Source organism: Ziziphus jujuba, chromosome 7 (assembly GCF_031755915.1).
Source record: "Ziziphus jujuba cultivar Dongzao chromosome 7, ASM3175591v1".
Taxonomy (NCBI): Eukaryota; Viridiplantae; Streptophyta; class Magnoliopsida; order Rosales; family Rhamnaceae; genus Ziziphus; species Ziziphus jujuba.
Genome location: NC_083385.1, coordinates 17,991,929 through 18,011,763, shown reverse-complemented (window position 1 = coordinate 18,011,763; position 19,835 = coordinate 17,991,929). Strand labels below are relative to the sequence as shown.

At 32.5% G+C, this 19,835-nt stretch overlaps 2 pseudogenes; one reads left to right on the top strand and one right to left on the bottom strand.

Annotated features, from left to right (window-relative positions):
* Positions 1-8,963: 8,963 nt before the first annotated feature.
* Positions 8,964-17,739, top strand: LOC107425439 (type I inositol polyphosphate 5-phosphatase 5-like; annotated as a pseudogene).
* Positions 17,740-18,061: 322 nt separating this feature from the next.
* Positions 18,062-19,441, bottom strand: LOC132804483 (putative ETHYLENE INSENSITIVE 3-like 4 protein; annotated as a pseudogene).
* Positions 19,442-19,835: the final 394 nt, after the last annotated feature.

Here is a 19,835-nt window from a genome sequence, read left to right as displayed (position 1 = left end):
TCAAACTTTGACTTTTTGACTTGGCAAGAATTCTAGGTTGACTGAGGTATCGTTGTGAAGTACACATTGATCGAGTTCATAGACTAGTAGCACGTTGAAAATGGAGCTACGGTTTGAAAATTATGAGCAAAACAAGTTGAGGTACAAACTGTCCTAGGGTGCCAAAGTTGACTTTTTATTTTAGTAAAATTGAGCTTTGACTCATGCATCATTGTTATGCAGACGTTAATATAAGTTCATAGACTAGCAGCACACCTAATTTGAACATTTTGTTGAAAAGTTATGGACCTGCAAAGTTTTTCAAATACCGTATTATTTTAATATATGTGAACAGTGTGTGCCATGTGTCAAAAATCTAGCCAATCCGTGAGTGCATAGTGGCACCCATGGGAGGCTTTCTGATTGGGCAAGAGGAGAAGAGAGAGAAGAGGGGAGGAGGAGAGAGAAAGAGGAGAGAGAGGAAAGAGAGAGAGAGGATTGACCTTACACTGTTGACCACCCTCCGGCTACTAGAACAGTACAAGCGTCTGACCATCGTGACCCACCCCTCAAAACCAGCCGGCCAGCCAAAAACCAAGACCAGATCGCCGGCGACGTGCCCCTATCGGGGTGTTTTTCAGCGAGCAGCTCGTTTCCTTCTTTGGTAGATTTCTCCCAAACCAGATCTCTGTTTGCCTCACCGCCCATCCCATTAGCTTACCCATCACCAGATCTACCTCTCCACCAAATTTCAAGGCCCGTGGCCACCGAATGGGCTGCCGGAGATGGCAAATTCTGGTGACCATGGCATCTCACTGGAAAACCCAGTTCCGGTGAGCTTTCGATCACCCCACCCATCCTTCCCCACTAATTTGACCTCCCTAAATCCAAATTCGAGGTCAATTTCCTCCAATTCCTAACGGTTTAAGAGAATTGAGGACTTGAATTCCAAAAGCTTTCCGATGAGATTCCGGCCACCACGAGTCTGATCTCCAGAAGATAAGATTCGATTCTTGATCCTCTCATTGTCAGCTTCGTTTTGATATATTATTTGTGAATTTTGGATATTGTTTGTGTTAGCTTCCCTGGGTACTATATATTATTTATCCGAATAAAATATTAGTTTAATTGATCTTGCGTGATATTGATATTTTAGCAGCACGTTTGAACTATGGAATCGATCCTGTGGAGGATCTTGATTGAATTGCATGCTCGAGGTCACTCACCCACCATCAATATTATTTTCGGGTGTTAAATTATATGTATTTTGTGATAAATAAATGTTTGGATTTAATATTTCATGTGTTAAATAATTAGTAAATTTGTAATTTGAGTTTTCATGCTAAAGTGAGTGAAATTAAATATTTGTGCATGATAAAATGTTTTGGTTTTAATGATTTTACGAAATTGGGATTTTGTTAATAACTATTCAATTTCATTGTTGGAATATTTCATAATTAAATATTTGAAAAATATGTTTTGTGTATTTGATATTAAGAGATTTTCTATCTAGAATTATATTGCTAATTTATGATAATTTTAATATATGTTTTGGTGCCAAAAATATATTTGGGAATTTAAAGAAATTTTGGTTTTAATTCCTTTTAATTATTGTTATGTTTATTATTAGATTTATTGTGCATAATTGTATGATTTTAATAATATATGAATTTATGTGATTTAATATTATTTTTGGTATGGATTTGAAGGAAATTATTTATTTTAAATTTATTATATATTGATGAATTATGGGATTTAATTATATATGAATTTTACGTGGTTTTAAGGATATGTTGATTTAAATTGATTTTGAGGATTGGAAAAAAATATTATTTTAAAGTATTATGTTTCAAAAATATTTTTTATACATTTAAATATTATGGATTGATTTTATGCCACTGGAAACTTGGTATATTTGCATCAATGAGATTGTGAAAATGGATTTTAACATGATGGATTTAAGATGATGGTTTAAAAGAATATGGATTTGAAAAGAGGTATTTAAATCCAATGGTATTATGAGATTTTGAGATTTGTGAAATATACTGATTTTATAATTTTTAGATGCACAATATAGTACTGATGTTCTGTACTGTATATGTGGACATGATTAGCCTGCAGGTGGATGTGGATGTGATTAGCATTCAGGTTGATTTATAAGGTTATCTTGTGGTTGCCATTGGATCGAGGGTAGGTAGGGTATGCACAATAAGCATCAGCCGCCCCCTCTCCATGGCCAGGACGCCTGCTAGCAGCAACGCTGTGGGATGCTATGCCACCGTATGCCAGTTTCTCTCTTTAACCTCCCTGTATAGGGGTGCTTGGGACGCTGAGTACTGTCGGCGTCACTGGTATATAGTTTGGTGCATTAAGTAGTGTCCCGATACAATTTCCAAAATAATAATGTTTTTAAAGAGTATTTAAAATTAAAATGTATTTAATTATGTTTTCATCATTTATTCGGATTAATGTTTTAAAAATGTATTTTACCATGATTTTATTATTTTAATCGATTTGATAATTTAAAATGGATTTTATTCGTATTTTTACCATTCATTTCAAATTAATGTTTTAAGATCTTACTTATCTTTAAAATGTGTTTAATTGTGTTTCATTATTATTTCAATCGATGCTTTAAATAGTACTTTATCATATGTGAAAATATTATTATAAATTGGATTTTATTATATTCTTACCATTTATTTTAAAATGAGGTTTAAGAATTAATTTAAATATTTCCTAGGTTATTTTTTATATAAGTTTTATTGTGATTTGTATTATTCTATTTATGACAATGTGTTACAATTTAATAGTTGTTATTAAATTTATTTACAATTTAATATTTGTTATTAACATTATTTTTATATTTTTATTCCTCATCATAAATTTTGGATCATGAATTTATTGTCTTTCATTTACAAATTATTTAATTAATTATGTCCTAGATTTCGGGGCATAAAATATTGGGTTTTGTGAAAAATATTTTAAAAGGAGAACATTTCTAATGGAATGAATTGTGAGGGTTTTGATAGAAAACATTATTTTAACTATCTATTATTTAATTACTCATTTAGTCTTGATTTATTAAATTTATTTTATTGATATATGATTATTACTAGTATCGTATAGTAGAGTGGGTCACTCATGGAGATGATTAACATATCACGTTTTTTAATATAGGTTAGCAGACGTTGATCGTCTAGGGCAAGTTCGACGTCTTTGTTTGTTGTTGAAGATCTGAAAAGCTTTTCTTTCTTTTCCTTTCTATCCTTTATCATTTCTTTTATCTTTTGTTGTATTAAGTTCATATTTATTTATATCCTTATAAAACTCCGTATACTGTTTTGGACATTTATTTTATTTATATAATATTGCACTGGTTCCTTATTAATTTTTTTGAAGTGCTGAAACTTAGTGGCAATAAATTGTAGTAAAGTGGGAGGAATAAGGAGATATTATAGAAGTGTGTTTTCTGTGCAGGAAATTTTGTGGTAAGTTCAACTTAGGAGAGATGTCGTCGATTTTCCATTGGAGGGTTCGATAGGGTTTTTCTAGGATCAGGGCTTGTCTAAGATTTCTGTGAAGAATTTTGAACGGGTCCTAACAAGGAACCCTAGAACGAAACAGGATTGCTGAAAGGAAACATAGGCATGTAGTAGAAATGGGATTAACCATGATGTTTCATACCAATGTACCTTTAAAATTATGGGTAGAAGCCTTTTTGACAGCAACTTTTCTCATCAATCGATTACCATCATTAATTTTGAAAAACAAAACTCCATATTTTTTATTATACAAAAGAGAACCTGAGTATCGAAGTTTATGAGTTTTTGGTTGCAGTTGTTATCCTTATCTTCAAAATTATGTAGCGAACAAATTTTCAAAGAAAACTCTTCCTTGCATCTTCATTGGGTATAGTATTCAGCACCAAGGTTTCCGTTTGTTTCATCCAACAACCAATCGGGTTTACATCTCCAAGAATGTTGTTTTTTATGAACAATATTTTCCTTATTTATCTACTAACACTAATACTCAAAAACATATTGAGCCTGCCAATTTTTTAGAAACCATTTTCAGAAAGACAAAAAACGAGAACATCTCACATATACTTCCTGGGTCTTTTACTACATTATGGACCCCCATATTACCTCCCACCTACATAAAAAACACACACAATGAACCGAAGGACAAACCATCTAAATAAAGACAATCAAACCTTCCTTAAAACTCCTACACATGTAAATAGTAACCCATCAAGTCTAACTTCCAAGACTCCAAACCGTGCAACACAAGCAGACTAAGACGGCCACACTTTTCCAACAACTCCTTGATGTGTGAACAGTAACCTTGCACCAAGTCCAACCTCTAATCTTTTCCAATCAGCTCCTGTCATAACAGAACAACCACCAGATACTTTAGCACTAGTTCCAACACATACCAATAGATTTTTATCACCAATTCCAACTCATATAGGTTTTGAAATAACACCACATCATTCAAATATATCAGTATCTGATATAACCACTCCAATCCATGAACCAACATCAATTTCAACCTCTAATACCTCTCAAATAGCTATTGAAATAGCACCAAGTCAAACTGACACAACAGCAATAGTGGTAGCTACCAATCTTCCTAACCTTTTGGCCAATGCAACTGATAACCTTGCTATTGAACCAAGTCATTTCACCATGTTTAACTCTACAAGATTACAAGAAAAGCTGTGATGTGATTCCACCCGTGTCCGTTCAACCGACTGCCTGCTAGGATACGGGTCCTATACAAATGAAGATGGGGCCAATCACTAGGGCACAAGTTAAGAGATTTAAGGACAACTTGGCTAGCTTTATTCATGGAGTGATTCAATCTCAAGAGGGCATGACAATACCTGAAGATGCAAGACCCTTTTTAAGCCTCTAAGTGGCGAAGACCGATATGGACCTTGGTAGCTATTTTCGTGCAAATTTGAACTCCGGGCAGCAAGGAATGATTCTAACACTTCATGACCTCAATGAATATCATTAAGAGGACATGGAATCCATCCAAGGTAGAATCAAAAGCATCTAAAATGGACTTGTACAGACAGCCTCTCAATTTGGCAGAAAATGTGTTGTTTTACCGCTGACTTTGACTTTTCTTCTTGTTTGACTTATTTGAATCAACGGGCAACGTATGGAAATCATTATTAGTCATATTTGGCATCCTAAATGGCATATGGAAGCTGATTTGGAGCCCAAACAAGCTGAAGATTGGTTAAAGATACCTTAGTAGTCAAACTAGTCAACTAGTTTTTTAATTTGATTTTGACTTTTCGTTTTAGCAAATTAGTCTTTTATTTTTATTTTTATTTATTTATTTGCTGAACAAATAAGTTTAGGAAATTTATTATTTCAGTATTTCAATTATAAATTAATTAATTCCTAATTTAAAATAAAAGAATTAATCAATCCAAAATAGTTTAGGAAACTAAGAAAAATTAGGCACTTTCCGTTTCTCTACTTTCCTTTTCTCTACTTTGTTTTTCTCAACACTTTGTGTCTGACTTGAATTAATTTTTTAGGGCTTTTGCTTTGTAATATTAGCCTATTTAAAGGCTTATTTTCAATGAGAAATCAATCTTGAATTTTACATAAAAAATTATTTGTGAGATTGAATTTTCTTTGTTCTTTCGAACACTTAAAACACCATTAGTCAATGAGTGTTTTAGTTTGACTTATTAATAGGCCTTCCATCACCTATTGTGGCATCTTCATTAAATACCAAGGTTTCTAATCACAGATTAATTAGGGTTCAAGGTGACCCTTAGAACTTGAACATAATTAGATCTGAGCTAATATAATACGGGTTTAGGAGCAGGTCGTCCTAGGTTCGTATCAAGCTGGTGGTTGACTTACACGTCCCTGCTGCAGAAAATATTTCATCAAATCCAAATAAACATTAGATGGTCATGAGACAAAAATTAAAAGACAATTCTCAACTAGCTTCTCAAATGGATTTATTGTCATCAATCGAAGAACCCAAATCCTTGAAGTCAGTTTTTCAAAAACCTGAATGGATTCAAGCAATGAAGGAAGAACTCACAGTTTTGCATGACAACAGAACTTAGGAGCTAGTCCCACATCCTACACACACCAATGTTTTCGGGTCCAAGTGGGTATACAAAATTAAATATAAGAAAGATGGATCCGTTGACAGATTCAAGGCTCGTCTTATAGTAAAAGGCTTCACACAGATCGAAGGATAAGATTTTGATGAAACATATAGTGTTATGATCAAACATACTACTGTAAGAATGATTATATCTATAGCTGTTACATGCAGGTGGACAATACGACGGCTAGATTTTAAGAATGCATTCCTTCATGGCCAGCTTAAGGAGACTGTGTTTATGAAGTAACCTCCAGGTTTTATCTCTTCATCTTATCCTCAACACATATATCTTCTAAAGAAGTAATTATATGGGCTTAAACAAGCCTTTAGGGCATGGTTTGACAGATTCTCCCAGTTTTTAATCTCATTAGGCTTCATATATAGCAAAGTTAATCCTTCACTTTTTGTTCTTTGAAACTCAAAAATAATTATATTATTATTAATTTATGTTGATAATCTTTTGATAACAGGAAATAGTCCTAATATTATTAATGATTTGGTGAGCAAAATGGGTGCAGAGTTTGCTGTTAAAGACCTGGTAAACTAAATTATTTCTTTGAATTGGAGGCAAGATATTTTGAAGGGGGCATGTTTCTTACTTAGGAGAAGTACAAGCATGATTTACTATCATGTGCTAACATGCTTGAGACAGCTTCAAAGACATCATTAGCTATCAAAACCACAAGTCAACCACATGATAACACTCCTATCAATGCCACTAAATATCGCAAGCTAGTTGGTAGGCTTCAATATCTCACATTCACTAGGCCCGACATCTCCCATGCTGTAAGCCATGCATGCTAGAACTTCCAAGAGCCCACCATGCAGAATCTTAAGGAAGTCAAAATAATATTAAGATATCTTAAGGGCACTATCAACTAGTTTTCTAACTCAAAGTTCCTTTAATTTGATAGGGTATTGTGATGGACCGGCTGTCCAACCACAAGACAAAGCACGAGTTGCTATTGCATTTTCCTTATGCAAATTGCATTTCCTAGTTTTCTAAGAAACAACCAACAGTAGCTCGCTTTAGCACGAAGGCTGAATATTGAGCTCTGGCAACAGCAACGACAGAAATAACTTGGCTCACTTACTTTACGAGACATTGGCATTCCCTTGTATAGACCAGCTCATCTACAGTGTGATAACGTAAGTGCTCTCCATATTTTACATGGACGAATGAAGCACATTCAGATTAATTATCACTTTGTCAGGGAAAAGGTAGCAATTGGACACCTTATCATTAGCTATATTCCCTCACATCTACAAGTTGCAGAAATACAAACCAAGCCACTCTCCAGAATGACATTTCAACAATTTCGGGACAAGCTTGGACTTCATACAGCACCTACTCCAAGCTTGAGGGGGCATGATGAAGAAGGAAAGATGTCAAACACACCATCCACTACATTGCTGTCATGAAGAACACAGTTGCCATGCAGAACCAATTTTTGAATATTTACCAAACAGAGAACATAAGTCAGAGGAATTTCCATATAACAAACAATCTATTGATAGAGAGTGTCTTTAAGAGATAAGTTGACATTGACCTCTTTTGAATTTTAAATTGGTAGCAATACAGGACAGTTTTAATTAGCTTCCTTCTTCATTCTTAACTTCCTTTTTCATTCCAATACTCTACTTCTATATATTTGATTCTCTTTGTAAAGGAAAGACACGCAAAACAAATAAAATTGATCTTCTTCACAATTCCTAAAGGATATCCAATGGAAACCCCACTTAAAATATAGACAACGAAAAATATGCATTAGCAATAATACCTCAATATATATATATATATATATATATATAACCACAACAGCATAAAAGTCCACAACTAAAGTTCATAACCAGCCTATCGTACTATGGGCCACAACTACACATGTATATAATATGGTCTCTACTGAGTCCAATAATTAGATCAGAGCATTTTAAAAGTATTAGCAAAGTTTAGACGTATAAATAAATAATAAATAAGTCCAGAAAGATAAGGATGGATAAAGAAATATAGATACTCTTGCTGCAGTGGAAAGAACGAAGTGGCAAGCGGTGCGCGAGGTAGACTGCTACTAACTGTCTGGACCTAGGGGAATGAATTTAAAACAAATAAAACATGATATAAGGAAATGTCAGTGAGTGGCATAATATAATAGAAAAATAATAATTTATTTCTGTAAAACTTTCTCTCAAGACCTCTCATTCCACTCGTTCGAAAAGTTCCCCGTTTAAAAACTATTTCATAAAATCCAAACTTGTACCCTAATTCAATATCATAAAATCGATGCTCAAAAGGTATAAAGTGAATGATCAACATAATATTATAAAATATCTTAATCAAGATATAATTATTGAGCATAAAATATTATAAACACAATTTCACAATATAATTTTTGAAAGGACAGTGATAACCATAATATTGGAAAACCATCAATATACTCAGAACATATACAATATACCATACGATATAATTGATGGGTCATTTTCCAAATTGATCAATATGTTTGATGGGTAAAGGTCACGTACATAACCTAGAAGAGAGATCAATGATGATATGCCTTCCTTATCTCTTTCTCTTGTATCATTTTTGGTAGTTTACCTACCACAATCTGTTTGATTAACTTGACAACTATTTATTTTTCAATGGAAAAGAAATAAAAAGAAAAAGAATAAAAATTCTTATTTTGCATTGACGCTTAGGCCTCATCATTTTGGGAAAAAAAAAAAGGGACATTGTTAGACTTTATGGCTATGCAAAAAATTCAATGCTTAACTTTTTTTTCATCTACTTGTCAGAAAAGGAGAGTAGTTCGGGTATTGAAAGCCTAAACCTATCCAACTTTGAATAGTCTATGGCACCTGCAACTGAAATCAAAGAATTTCGGTATGAATTATCCTCTTCTTTCGCTTAATTGAAGCTGAGCTTTGTTTTTCATTTCTCGATCCTAATCACATTATATGGTATCCTGATTTTATTCTGTCTGAAAATTAAAACTCTAAATTAAACTTTAATGGTTGGAATTAAAGGATGTTCGCTGGACATGGAATGTGGGAGGAAAGACACCGAACATTGACCTCAAACTTGAATATTTCTTACAGGCATAGGGCTCTTCAGATATATATATATATATATTTTAAGGTACGATATCAATATATAAATATAGAGTCAAAAGACTTCTCATATTTAAATAGTACTTTTTCAACCTTCATATATATTTCTTTCTTCGGTAATATCCAGTGCTTCTTATGTGCTTTACTTTATATGATCAAATCGTACGTCAAATGTCACTATGCGAAAATTGATATCTATTGAGACTCACTTAGCGACGCTACGAAACAAACGCGTCTGAAAAAATAAAACCGTAACTCTTAGGTTAACACGTCAGTAAAAATTCAATAAATATTCGATGCAACCCAAAACAATCAATGTCAAACGTTCGCTAAAACAACAATACGTGACACATCCGTTAAGAGTCGCTGAATATGCAGCTGAACAGAGTTGCTTTTAATACTGTGCGTATATTTTATCTGAATTGTATTGTTTAAATGCTAGACTTATGAAAAATGATTAACCATCCACTTATCTTTGTTTACATAATAACAAAATTTAATTATACGAGGTTGTTGTTCAATTATATAATTTTTCATGTACAATTTAATCTTGCAAATCTCTTAAATAGTATTCTGTTTTTTTTTTTTTTTTTAAGATATTGGTTATAGGCGAAGCACAAAAATCATTCCGAGTCACCTGTTCCCTTTTTTTTTTTTTTAAATCAACCTGATTTTCTTGAAAAATTCAATTAACTAGTGAAAATATTTAAGCAACATAATTGAATTGGTTTGTTTTTTTTTTTTTTAAATATAGGTAACAAGCGACGCAAAGTCATCTTTATGGGTCACCTGTTCTCTTTTTATTTTATTTTATTTTATTTTTATTCTTTTAATAAATCTAATATTATTTCAACTTCAAATAACTAGTGAAAATATTAGAGCAACATAACTGAGTTGGTTTTTTTTTTTTTTTTTTTTAAGATATTGGTAACAGGCAACGCAAAAGCTTCTTTGTGCATTGCCTTTTTTTGTTTTTTTAATCAATCTAATTTTATTTTAACTTCAAATAATCAGAAAAAAAAATTTAAGCAACATAACTGAGCTTTTTTTTAAAAAAAAAAATATAGGTAACAGGCGACCCACAGTCTCCTTTATAGGTTGCCTGTTCTCTTTTTTTTTTTTTGTGGTTGTTCTTTTAATCAATATAATTTTATTTCAACTACAAATAATCAGTGAAAATATTAGAGCAACATAACTAAGCTGGTTTTCTTTTTTTATTTTTTTTTCAAAGATTTTGGTAACAAGTGCGTCGCCTATTCTCCTTTTTTTTTTTTTTTGGTTCTTTTAGTCAATCTAATTTTAGTTCAACTACAAATAACCAGTGAAAATATTAGAGTAACAAAACTGAGCTGTTGTTTTTATTTTTATTTTTCATATTTTGATAACAGGCGATGCACAATGAAGATTGTGCTTAACCTGTTCTCCTTTTTTTTTTTGGTTCATTTAGTAAATCTAATTTTATTTTAACTATAAATAACCAGTAAAAATATTAAAGTAACGCACATTGTGCGTCTCCAATTAGTAATAGGCGACACACATTGTGCATCTCCAGTTAGTAATAGGTGACGCACATTGTGTGTCACCTGTTACAAATATCTAAAAAATAAAAAAAAAATAAAAAGAGCTTAGTTATGTTACTCTAATATTTTCACTGGTTTTTTGTAATTGAAATAAATTAAATTGACTGAAAGAACAAAAAAAAAATGAGAACAGGCGAAATCTGTTTAAAAAAAAAAAAAAAAAAAAGGAGCTCAATTATGTTGTTCTAATATTTTCACAGGTTATTTGTAGTTGAAATAAAATTAAATTGCCTAAAAGGACCAAAAAAAAAAAAAAAGGAGAACAGGCGACGTACAATCACAATCTTCATTGTGTATCGCTTGTTATCAAAATTTGTAAAAAAAAAAAGAAAAAGAAAAAAAAGGAGCTCAGTTAATGTTGCTCTAATATTTTCACTGGTTATTTATAATTGAAATAAAATTATATTAAATAAAAGAACAAAAAAGAAAAAGAAAAAGGAGAACATGCAATGTACAATCTTCATTGTGCATCACCTATTACCAAAATCTTAAAAAAAAAAAAAAACAGCTTAATTATGTTGCTCTAATATTTTCATTGATTATTTGCAGTTGAAATAAAATTAGATTGATCAAAAAAAAAAAAAAAAAAAAAAAGGAGAACAGGCGATGCATAATCTTCATTGTGGGTTGTCTACTACCAAAATCTTTAAAAAAAAAAAAGAAAAGAAAACCAACTCAGTTATGTTGATCTAATATTTTCATTGGTTATTTGTAGTTGAAATAAAATTAGATTGACTAAAAGAATAAAAAAAAAAAAAAGAAGAACAGGTGACACACAATATTCATTGTGCGTTGCCTGTTACCAAAATCTTTAAAAAAAAAGAAAAAAAGAAAAAAAAAACCAGTTCAGTTATGTTGTTCTAATATTTTCACTGGTTATTTGTAGTTGAAATAAAATTAGATTGATTAAAAGAAAGAAAAAAAAAAAAAGGTGATGCACAATGGAGCCTGTGTGTCACCTGTTACCAAAATCTTAAAAAAAAAAAACCTCAGATATGTTACTCTAATATTTTCACTGGTTATTGTAGTTGAAATAAAATTAGATTGATTTTTTTTAAAAAAAAAAAAAAAAGGCAACGCACAATGGAGCCTGTGCGTCTCCTATTACCAAAATCTTAAAAAAAAAATAAAAAAAAATAACCCACCTCAGTTATGTTGCTCTAATATTTTTACTGGTTATTTGTAGTTGAAATAAAATTAGATTGACTAAAAGAACCAAAAAAATAAAAAATTGAACCTAGAACCTCTTACACTCTGAAGGAATCACCACACCATCAGGCCAAATGACTTGGATGTAATAATACAAAAAGAATTAGCTAATATAGTTTTACGCGACACATTCTTTTAACAAAAAGTCGCAAAATAGATGAAAAGGTGACGCATTTGCAACAACTACGTCGCCTTTTCACTCAACCAATTTTTAACTTTTTTTAAATTTGAAAGTTGTTTTTAGGAATTTTTTTAGTTTTGCAAATATGCTTTTTTTTTTTTTAATTTGTAGATGAGCAATCAACAAAACTAAAAATAAGAATAAAACATGGAATAGGCGACGCTTTTTAATGGAATTGCATCGTCTGTTTCTTCAATTTTTTTTAACAAAAAAGCAATTTAATAGACTTTCAATTTTTAACAACAAGTAAGCTATCATTGACCATAACAACATGAAAGTTAAGCTCATTTAACATACTTATGTAGATAAATTGGTCAATAAATGCTTGTTGAATTAGAATTCTAGCTCATTTAACATACTTATGTAGATAAATTGGTCAATAAATGCTTGTTGAATTAGAATTCTATATTTGGTACCCTATTTCAAATTAGGTTTTGAGATATTTTGTATCTCGTCTATACACATATATGTGAATAATTGAGAAGAGCATTGACAAAACTATTTTATATGTTTAGATCAATGGAATTTATGTTCATTGGATTGCTACATGAATATATTTGTAGATGAACAATTAAAAAACTATTTAAAAATTATAAAGAAAATATAAAAATTGGAACAGGCAATGCTTTTTGACCATAATGCGTCGCTTGATCCCACAATTCAAGAATAGGCGACTCTTCTTGAAGATAATGCGTCGCCTATTCTTTCAATTAAAAATGACAAAAATTTTAAAAGACAAAAATTTTATAAAGAATAAAGATGTACTTGAAAAACAGAAAAATAAACAGCAATCTTCGATATTTTGCTTCGCACTTTTAAGAAGTATTTTTAGTTTTTATTTGTAGATGAAAACTAAAAAATTAATCAAAGAAAAAAAATGAAATTGAGAGAAAAGGCGTGTTTTTGCCATTTTTTGAAAATTTTTGGCACGTTTTAAAATTTTTACGCGCGCTTTTGAATCACTTTTCTTTTTTAAAACTACATCAAGTACACTATCTAATAGATATTAGATTTAGAAGTAATCTAAGAAAGACTTGAAGAGTGGGATATTTCGGGTTTCATTTTTCATTTGCCTATGTTGTCGTCGGCTGGGAAGCTGGATTTCTCTGTGTTGTGTGATTTTCTGGGTTTTTTCTTTCTTCGTTTCCATCGTTTAGGTGAGTCTCTTTTTTCTTTGTGGTTGGCGGAGACATGTGATGGGTTGGGTTTTTTTTTTTTCCATTTTAACAACAGGTTAGGTTCGTTAGGTTTTTATTTGTCTTGCTTTTGTAGAAATTTTGTTTGTGATATTGCTTGACATTATTTTGCTAAGTTCAACAACTATTTTATGTTGAAGATCAACTTGGTTCGAGATGGTCTGTTATTTTAACTTCACCATAACATCGTACTTTTTTTGAAGAAGATGTGTTGGAGATACTATGATGGCTCACAATTCATTTGTCCAAGTATCGATGAAAATGATAATGAGAATGAATGTGAGAGTAGCTATGTTTGTAATGACTGTAAGGGGATATGGATAAACAATATCTTGTAAATAAATTGATGTTTTAAGTAATATTTATAACATTTATTATTATTCATTTAATTATTTTTTTGATCCGCTGCATTATGTGTTTTTCACTTTTAATTAGAAGAAATACGCTTCGCCAAATCTTTAGAACGATGGTAATATTCTTTAAATTTTTATTTACTAAATTACAAATTTAATAATTATTAATATTTTATTTATTTTGCATAAGTGTTAATAACTTTTTTAATTTTTCCATATGCAGTATGAGGGTGTAATATCATCAACAAGAGGACGTCAACTTGCATCTCAATAAGTGTACATTCATGGAAGTTTAATTAATTTTAAATTTGTTATGAAAAAATACAATAGTTTACAAATTATGTAAAAATATATCAATGAGATAATATTTAATCTATTTGATAATTAATTTGTTATGAAAAAATATTTATTTTAAATTTTTGTATTCTAATTATTTTGATGAAGCTAGTTTTAGATTTTTGGTATTTTAATTATTTATATATTTTTACTATTTTAATCATATTTCACAAAATTAAAAAAAAGTAAAATTAAAAACAAGAAATAAAGGGCAGCGCATTAACACATAACAATGTCGTCTAACATATTTGGTGATCTTTAATTGCCTATTTTTAGCGACTCATATATTTAGCGATACTTTAAAATAAGTCACTAATAGTTTTTTTAACGACTCTCCTAAAAAACGTCGTTAAATAATGCGTCGCTCTAAGTGGACTATTAAATCTGACACATTGCTGAGAGGGTCGTTAAAAGCGTAGATGCGCGTTAAATAGGCGACTTATTAGCGACGAATATATTTAACGATGCTATATAAAAAAGTCACTAATATATTTTTAACCACATTATGATGAAGCATCACTAAATAATGCGTCGCTATAAGTTGATTGAAAGAATAGATCGCTAAAAGTCAATATGCATCGTTAAAAACTCAAAAATAGGTTACCCTTATACTGTATCGTTTATTATCTTATGGCTTTAGCGATAGGAAGTTTAGACAACGCCATGCGATAAGTTGTTGTTTATTTTGTACGATGCATTTATTGCATCATTTATCAATGCGATTCTAGTAGTGTGTATATTAAAATTTAGAAAAAGAAGCTAGTTTGAATTAGTGAAGGAGGGCATCATATTAATTGGATAGATTAAAACTCCGAAACTTGTAATCAATGGAGTCGATTTTGCATTATTTAGTACAACAATATTTCATGTATTTTTTCTTGTGTTCAGGTTCCACGAAATCGTTCCATTAAGCGCTGGAAATGTTCTTGTGATTGAAGACTATGAAACGGCAGTGAAATGGCTTGGTCTTATACACCAAGCACTTAACAAACCACATGCCGATTCCATAATTCCAGAGTTAGAAAATGCTTCAAAAACATCGAACAACTTTTCCAAGGACTTGAAATCACAGGAAGTACTCTCCCTTTCTTCCAGAAGCCATCACTGAAAGTACTAAGCAGGAGTTTGAGAGCAGATACTACACTTCTCAAGTCTTGCAACTGCCATGTGGAATTGCTATCCCACGACAAGAGAAGGCTGAGGAAGCTCATTGATCCTGGAAGTAAATTGGATTTGGATTCGGATGATCAGTACGAACAAGCTCCAAAGTATGGAATTGTAGATGAATTCCTTAGGGTTGCGGATATAGCTTCTTCACGTCCTTCAACCCGCCAGATGAATTACCGACTCATAGCGAGCAAACAGATGGTGGGCATTTTTCATGTCGGTTTGGACTCGAAAAGAGTTGGTTCCTCACATTGCTCATCTTAGAATCTCTTCAGTTGGAAGAGGAATAATGGGTTGCCTCGGAAACAAGGTAAAGTTAAAAGCCATACCCAAATGGTTGAAAATTTAAAGAATCCGGATTCTCTTCACGTTTTTCTTCGCCCTTGTTTATGCTTGGCTTTTAATCTCTCAGCAGTGGATTGTGAATTTAATGATTGAGATTAAACCATTTCATCAACAAAAAAAATTGAAAAGATAAAAAAATTCAATTTAAATATGTGTTGAAATATATTTCAAGTGTTAAAAAATTAAAGCAAAAAAAAATAATAATAATTAAAAAATAATTTAAAAAAAAAACAAGCAGAAGATCTAATTTATTGTTATGGTCAACAATGATACCGAAAACCAGTTGATTTTTTTTTTTTTTTTTGGTGATTAATATGATGACGAGGAGATTCATAAATGCAGGGATGCATATCCATAAGAATGTTATTGCACCAAACAAGCCTTTGCTTCGTTTGTAGTCACTTGGCTTCTGGAGAGAAAGAGGGTGATGAGCTTAAGAGAAACGCAGGTGTACCCGAGATACTTAAAAGCACACAATTCCAAAAGATTTGCAAAACACCATGTCGTGCCCCTGAAAGAATAGTTGATCACGAGTACGTGTGCTTCTTTAAATAAAAACTTCTTTTTTATGTAACTGGTACATGGTAAGGCGGTATTCCTTTCATTTAGTTAATGATATGTGGGATGGGTTGTTTTTCTTTTTGCCATTTAGGAGTTTAGTATTAAATAAATTAAATGTCAAATATTAAATCCAACGTGATACCGCTTAAATACTATATCTGTTACATAAAATATACCTTTTTGCATTTTTCACAGTTTCATTTTATGAATAATGAAAAATAATAATACGATCTTTTTTCACTTTTTGAAATACTGTAGCCGTGTAATTTGGCTTGGAGATTTGAATTACCGAGTGTCTTTGAGCTATGAGGAAACAAGGGGTTTTTTGGAGGAGAATGATTGGGATACTCTATTAGAGAAAGATCAGGTTAGTTGCTTTGATAATCCTATTTAGCTAAAAGTCTTACACTCCCCCACTTTGTCTTTTATTGAAAACGTTTTGAAAATTTAGTTGTTGCCTGTTTAATCATCATTATTTTAGGTTTGATTTTGGAAGCAACCCCCATAAAGCAAGGTCAACGTTGATCTTAGACTTCGCATAAATAAATGAGATTTTCCTTCTTCTTTTTTATTATAATTTTTTTAATCCATTTTTATATGTTATTTGAGTGGTAGGAGATACTGTTTGTCGATCACGTTTGTCACGACTTTAATTAAAACAGGTAATATTGCCATGCACAAATATATCTATATATATATGAACAATATTCCAAGTGTTTGAAATGATATCCCTAGAAGTAAGAGCAATAATATATAAGCTTGCTATCTTGATGGCGATCTCATGCTTTCTTCCAGTGATAAACTTTAAAAGCAGTTCTAAAAACCAGTCGTTGTTTTTTATTGCTCTTTTTACATCACTTGGTTTGACTAATTCCTGATAAGGTAATACAGTTGAATATGGAGCGAGAAGCAGGGAGAGTATTCAACGGGTTTAATGAGGGAAGGATTTTGTTTGCACCGACTTACAAATACAGTCATAACTCCGTCTCTTATGCTGGCGAAACCGTCCAGTCCAAAAAGAAACGCCGAACCCCTGCATGGTATACACAAAACATATATTATTTTGTTTTTATAATATTATGTAACCCATATAATTGGAAAGCGAGTCATGTGTTAATTATCAAGGATTACTGATTTGAGCTAAATCACGGATGTTTATGTGTTAAATGTTTTTCTAAATAGATTAGTAATTGTTATTTAGATTTAAATATAAAAACATAAATGAGATATATTAAACCCTTAACATTTGTTACGTAAACATACATAGTTTAATAAAGTAGAATAAAATGGACAGATCTTTTAACTTGAGAATTCTTGTATATATATAATTTATATGTTGTGAAATGATTTGGTGGTATGATAGGATATTATGGCGTGGAAATATAATTGAACAATTATCGTATATTCGTGGGGAATCAAGATTCTGCCGATCACAGACCAGTTTGTGGAATATCAGTGGATGTAGAAGTAAGGAGCAAAACAACAGGCTTAGAAAAGGCTTTTCGTGTGCTGCTCCAAGAGTATTGGAATATGATGACTGCATACCCCAGAGACATAGTTTATATGAGTTTTAAGCCATCAAAAAACCTCAAGGAATTGTATATTATATTAGAGACTTGAGGAAGACTTTTGCCCTACTTTTTTTTTTTTTTTTTTTTTATCCCTTCCTCCTAATTCCTCCAATGTTTGGTTAATCTGTAATGTTTAATGTTTCTTTTCTGTAGAAGCAAAACAAGAAATATATATAAATTAATCACAACTGATTTTTGGAGAGTAAACTACATAATAATATTGTAATTATAGTACAAATTTATTGATCGATAGAAAGAGAGCTAAATGAAATTGTACAAATGAAAACCAAACTTGTTCATATAATAACTAGCATATATCATATTTCTAAGCTTGACTTGGCCAATGAAAACCCAAATCCCAAATAGAAGTTGCTTGTTGTTGATCATTTGAGATATGCTGGTGTAATACGGGGTTGTCTTCCAAGTCCATGATTTCCTTTGGCATGTCGAAAACTGCATTCATAGCTAGATCTTCAACGCTATTACCCCAGCTTGAATAGTCAGCCAATATATTGCAAGATTGTTCTTCATCGCCATCTACATTGGTAACCGCAACAACGCCATCCTGATTCACCTTCTCGAGCTCCATATTCATCCAATCCGTCACGCTTTTCATCTGTGTATTGCTCGAGGGATCAATATCTTTATCACCCCGGTAGGCACATAGTAATTCATGGTTCGTTCTTGAATTCTTGTCCAAGAATCCCAGAGCCAATTCGCTTTGGGGACACATTGTGTTTTGGCAAGCATAGAGTGGAATATCGACGGCTTCTCTATCAAACATGTTCTTCCTTTTCTCATTGACAACCGAATAGGAGGAATTCTCTCCTTCTTCTTCTTTCCCATCACCTTCATCCCCTTCAGAGATTTTGAGGGATTTCTCGGCGAGTTGTAGAAGTGCTTCTTCAGTGTTAACAACTTTAGACCAAGTAGCAATGTCTTTTGCAGTCATTTTATCTTGCAAACATTTAGACTGCCTCACCAACCTTCTCATTCTCTCCATATTATCGGTGGACATGTGCTTGATCACAGCCGTCAAGACACTGACTTTCCAAGCCTTTTTAAGATCATGGGGTTTCTTATATGGAGGTGGACCAAGTTCATGAGAAACACCTTGTTCACCCCACCAAAGCTCTTTCCCATTGGGCCACCATGGCGGAGCTAAACCTTTCTCCAGTGGAAATCTCCTCTGTGGAGGAGCACAGTATTGCAACAGAGCAGAAAGAAGGGACCCCAATGTCGTGTCCTGCAAATCATGGAGGAGATGCATACAGGAAACAGAACATATCTCACCTTCTTCCAGTTGTTCTACGGCCGGCAAGACCTCGGTGAGTGCCAGAGGAGCGTTCTGATCGAACCGGACTTTGTCTTTCCACCATTCGCGTAAACTTTCCGACGAACCTCCGACGGCTTTTCCTTTCTCCGGGACGATCCCGTAGACGAAACCTTTGGCATTGCAAACTTCCATGATCTTCACCATGTACTTGAGGATGGAATCTTGAGCTCTCGCCATATTCTTCCTCCGGGACGCGTCTTGTTTGGCTACCGGTTCGGGATCTTCGATTTTGCTTTTCTTCTTCAGCTTCTGGAGCAGAACTCTGCCTTTCCACATGCGCTTCTTGAGATCATCGCGGCTGATTTCTTCTCCAACTTCTTATTCTTCTTCTTCTTCAGGATTATTGAAATCTTCATGAAATTTCACCATGATTGCTGTGAAGTAAATGTAAAGTGTTGGTTATGTAATAGTATACCAAGTATATATGTGTATATATAGATGATGAAGATGAGTAGTGAAGGCGGTTTGGAGGGCCAAGATGTTAGAAAAATAAATGAGGAAGCTGGCTTGCGGGCAAGATAACGGGTAACGAGCTGGTGGTGAAGGGTAAGTTTGGAGGTTTTTGTGTTTTGTGAAAGAGAAGGGCCAGATTGGTGATATCGATGGTTGGAGGAATTTAAGGAATTTATTGAAGGCGTGCGTGTGAGTATTGAAGTTTGCCAAAAAGTGGTGATATGTGGCACTGCGGGTGGTGCAACCCACGAACGAACACAGTGCTCTTTCACTAACTTCATGTTGCGTGCACGGGGGACGCATGTTGTAT